Source organism: Bactrocera tryoni, chromosome 3, assembly GCF_016617805.1.
Source record: "Bactrocera tryoni isolate S06 chromosome 3, CSIRO_BtryS06_freeze2, whole genome shotgun sequence".
In the NCBI taxonomy this organism is placed as follows: domain Eukaryota; kingdom Metazoa; phylum Arthropoda; class Insecta; order Diptera; family Tephritidae; genus Bactrocera; species Bactrocera tryoni.
The window spans coordinates 74,839,111-74,844,551 of record NC_052501.1 but is presented as its reverse complement, the minus strand read 5'-3'; positions in this window follow the sequence as shown (position 1 = coordinate 74,844,551).

Here is a 5,441-nt window from a genome sequence, read left to right as displayed (position 1 = left end):
TGCTGCTGCCAACTAATTTTACTTCCTCTACATGCCCGAGTGGCTTGCGTGTGGTCTACATTGGCGGCACACGGCAACCGGCACCCGGTGTTTGCTTGTTTATTGTTTATTATTATTTTCGACGATTTCGTGTTGTAGTCGCGTGCTGCGGTTGGTCTGTCTCACCGCCCTCAACGCGGCCACACACGGCGCGCCGAGCATTTGTGGTCTGTTTGTTGTTGCTAATGCTGCTGCTGCGGCTGCGGCTGCCTCAATCACTTCAATGTGGGGCGGAAATTGCGCGAGTGCTCACACAAATTGATTCAAATGACAGGCGAATATCGTAAATTCATCGCGCGATTACTTTAACGAAGGTGACAGCCGGTGTTGGCCGCGAAGCTCAAGTATGCCTTTGAGTATGCGCCTATATACATACATACTTAAATGTGTACGAATGCTTTTCTTGCTGGGCAGCAGCTGTTTTGCCGACTCATCCTGCGCGTGCAGGCACTTCAGCAAATTATTAGCATTACAAGTAACAGCTATAAGTATTTTATAAGCATATTGAAATGTGTTGGTTTGCAATATATTTTCCGCTGCATGTTTACATGACGGCCTAGCTGTTTCTTGTGTGCATTGCCGCCACCGCATTGTTTTGCAATTTACGCATTTCGCATTGTTGTTGTGCATACCAGCTTTAATTGAATTATTGTTATTGTTATTGTCGTTTTTATTGCCGCACTGACATCGCTTTTACGCTGATTCATGCGTCAGTGAAATAATTTGCCGCCTCCTTACCTCCTGATTTACGGCAACGGCAATGGTTACGTTAACGTCAGTGCCTTCCATTGTATACATGCACACATATGGATATACGAGAGCGGTCCGATATGTGCTAACAGTTACAGAGAGAGGGGAGAGATCGGGAATAATTTCTCTTGGAACTAGAGTTCAGGGGGTCCAATAAGTACTATCAGATACAGAGAGAGAGAGAGAAGGAGGTGGTACGGTGATAATTTCTCTCGGAACTAGAGGTCTCAGGCCGCCCTGGTGTTCGGCAACAATTTTTTTTAGGACATTTTTCTCCAACAATTGATGGATCAGACGACCCACAACTTATGTTGTCCTCGGCTCCCGGTTTTCTTTCTCTGGCTCTGTGTACTACAGCTACTACATAAGATAAAGTGCACGAAGTATTGGTCATGAGAAAGCTGCTGGCGAAATAGGCGTCGTGGTTGCTCACTCTGAACAAAAAGGGCAATCATGAGATCACTTCACAGAAGTACTTGTCGCTGTTCGTAGGTTAGGTTACGTTAGATGGCCGATGAAAGATCGCAAGTGGACTGCTATATGTAGTACTTTGTGTAGCCATAGAAAAGATGAACTGCTGTGTTCGAACTTACAAATTAAAAAACCCGCCAGTTCGGTAGGATGTCTAAAGGTATGCGCCCTGCAAGTATTTAAATCTTGACCTCCAAAACGCGAGATAGTCAAGAAGGAAGTGTGGAGTTGTTTCCACCTTAAATTCTTCATACTGCTTATGCAGATGACGTCCGGTAAGATTCCCAACCTTACAGCATGGACGCCAATAAGACAATGGGCTGTTAAAAGCCCCACAACTAGAGAGAAGCTAGCCTTACTGAAGACAAATAAATCACTAGATCTCATGCGATCGATCTTGGCCCAAGAGGCTTTTGCGACAGCGCATGTACCGATGGTGGCCCAGCGTTGGTCAAGGTTCAGTCGAGGTCAGCTACATATCTAATAGTAGAACACAAGAGGACACGGGAGCACCGACCCGCTCCTTTCCTTGACAGCTCAAAAGCATTGCAATTTCATGCGATTCCGCTATGACCTGGCAACCATACCACTGTCATCACAAAACCACTCGATGCTATTGATAGCGAGGTTAGATACTCCTCGACCAGCCCTGAACTCACTGTTAATGAGTTCATGGCTAGTATCGCCGCTTTGCTTTCTGAGTCAATGGTTACTTTTGTGAAGGAGGCTGCCATCCGGAGCTGTAGATCTACTGCTACCTTAATGACTGAATCCCCGGATTGGAAGACACTGCAATAGTCAGGAAGTCTGAAACTGGAGAGAGCGCTCCTGGCAGTGAACCCCTCTAACAACCTTCCCCCCAAACTTTGAATCATCCATAAAGAAGCTCACTGCTCCTCTCGTCCAACGGCTTCTTACCACCCACAACTCTATCGTCGGTATATGGACAGAGAAGAAGATCCAACTGAACCCGTATGAAGTCAAAGTGTGTGAGGATATCCCAGTGTTCAGACACGTGTTCTTTTAAGAACTCTGAGTCTGATACCAGCTTTCGCAGCTATAAACCTTCCGATGATGTCTACGGGCACTTTGTGAAAAATGACATTAAGTGTCATGGTTGGAATGGACCTTAATGTACCACACATTCTGATGGGCGCCGTTCGTTGAACGCTCTCGAGTTTCTTTGCAAGTGTGGGTTTTCTAAGGCCTCCACCACAAAAATACTCCATAGAATACAATGGGATTGGCTATGGTGTCGTAGAGCCAGAGGACCACTTTCGGCCCCACCTTTTGCTAATGGCTCTTCTATAGCAGTATAAGGCAATCGATGCCTTTTTGCTCTCTTTTCGATATTCGGCTTCCATGCAAGCTTCCTATCTAGGATGAGCCCTAGATATCTCAGTGTATCTGCCGGTTGCAGACGGAAGTCTCCCATTTGCGGCAGCGGTGCCAGCGGGATCTTATACTTATATTCTAGTAAATAAAACCATCCGAGTTTTATTTGGGTGAACCTGCTCGGAAGTAGGCGAAGACTGTGCAATCGGATGGAAAGGTGATGATTACCGCTCGCTGTTATTTTCAAGGCTCTACTAAACTGCATTAATGTCAAAGAAAAAAAATGTTCTTCCAACTCACCTGCTAACACTTCCGCCCTCGCCAGGAATCACACATGATCAAACTCCTGCCGTAACCACTGTATACTCCAGATTTGTACGCTGAGCAGAAATTAGCGTCAAATAAGTAGTTGATTATCGTCGCCAAGGATGCCCACTTTACTAATATTAATAGAAATAATATTTTTCAGACGGGTTGAAGAAGTTGTAACTTCGCTGGATCGAGTAAATCGAACTAAAAGGGGTATATGTATGTTTGGAAATAAATCGCTACTTTCGTAAAAGTTTCATTTTTTCTTTAAGGTGAAGTATTCATCGCACCACCCTCGTGTTTGTTGTTATTATTGTTCAAAGCAGTCGCCACACTGCTCTTAAAGTCGGGTGGTCGTTTCATTTAGCTGCACTACGCGTCTGTCGGCTTCTCCTCACGCCTCTTGCGGCTGCCTTGCTGGCTCGATTCCATTGAGGTACTCACAGTGCGCCGAATGCGTCGCCATGTGTGTGGTCGCGTGTGTCACAAACAAACATGGACAAAATGTGATGATACATTCGCAGCGTTAAACCCATGGAGACACACGGAGACATACTTGTGCACATATGTATGTACATACTTGTGCACATACGCCGTTGCATTGAAGTGGAAGTTTAAATAATACTCGTAAATATTATTATGTTCAGCAAGACGGACATACATATGTTTGTACTGTTATGTATCCGTAGTACCGTAGGTATGCATATTAGATGGTTCACAAGGATATTTCAAAATACCCTGCAGTGAAAATGTGCGAGTAAGCACAAAAACGGGGAACAAATTACAACTAGATCTGCGGAAGATTTCAAAATAAACTCAAAACTACTTCATGTAACATTATCGCTTCATCAGACATGGTTTTATTTTTGTTCTTAATTGACGCCCATGGCAACGTAGATGTTATCCCAGCGTATCCCTTATTTTATTGACATGATTTTTTCAATAGAGTTAAGCTTTACCCAAGCCCAGCGCAGAAGCCTTCCCCTCGAGAACTAAGTTTTAATACATCACGCAGAAATCGGGAAATTGTTTACGACAGCGCGCCAGCCGTTCTTTCTTTTCGCTGTTTGGCGCCAATTGGAGATGTCAAGTGTAGCCAGATCCCGTTCCATCTGTCCAATGGAGTGGAGGGCTTTCTCTTCGCCTGCTTCCCCCGGCAGGTACTGCGTCGAATACTCAGAGCTGTCTCTAAACTCGCTGAACTATGTACATAAGTAAATGTCGTCATATATCTCGTGCAGTTTATCGTTTCATCGACTGCGGTATTCGCCATTGTCAATGCGCAAAAGACCATAAATCTTCCGCAGAACCTTTCTCTCGAAAACTCGTAGCACCGACACATCTGATGTTGGCATCGGTCATGGTTCTGCACAATATAGCAGGACGGGAATGATGAGTGACTTTTAGAGCTTCGTCTGCGCTCGTTCGAGAGAGGACTTTACTTCTCAATTGCCTACTCAGTCCGAAGTAGCACCTTTTGGCAAGGGTTATTCTGCGTTGGATTTCGAAGCTGACGTTGTTGTAGGTATTCAAGATAGACAAAATTATCTACGACTTCGAAGTTAGGACTGTCAACCGTGATGTGGGAGCCAAGTCGCGAGTGCGACGACTGTTTGTTTGATGGCAAGAGATATTTCGTCTTGCCCTCGTTCACTTGTAGACCCATTTGTTTCGCTTCTTTGTTCAACATGGAGAAAGCAGAACTAACGGCGCGGTTGTTGAGGCCAATGATATCGATGTTATCGGCGTACACCAGCAGTTGTACACTCTTGTAGATGATTGTATCTTCTCTATTCAGATCTGCAGCTCGAATTATTTTTCCTATTAGTAAAAAGTCGAAGAATAGGGAGTCGCCTTGTCTGAAACCTCGATTGGTATCGAATCGCTCGAAGAGGTCTTTTCCGATCCTGACGGAGCTTTTCGTGTTGCTCAGACAACGGCAGAATCTTGGTATCACCGCAAAACTAATGCGGCTGTTTAAACTGACGTTGAGCAACACCAAAAGCTGTGCTGTCAAAAGCAGCTTTGAAATCGACGAAGAGGTGGTTTGTATCGATCTTCTTTCCGTTGGTGATTTTCCAGAACTGAAGCCACACTGATATGATTCAATCAGTTTGTTGACGTTGGGCTTTAATCTTTCAAACAGTACGCTGGATAGAACCTTATACGCGATGTTGAGGAGGCTTATCCCATGTTAGTTGGCGAAGATTGTGGGGTATCTCTTTTTGTGGATTGGGCAGAGCACATTTAAATACCAATCGTCGGGCATGCTTTAGTTCGACCTTATTTTGTAAAAAACTAATGCATGCTCCTTATCAGTTCTTCGCCGCCGTATTTGAATAACTCGGTCGGCGGCCCACGCAGCTTTGTTGTTTTTCGAACGGGTAATTGCTATTCGAACTTCTTAATGGTCGAGCAATGGAATGTCCGTTTCATCATCATCGATTGGGGAATCGGGTTCACCATCTCTTGGTGTTATGCTTTCACTGCCATTCAGCAGGCTGTAGAAGTGTTCCCTTCATAATTTCAGTACGCTC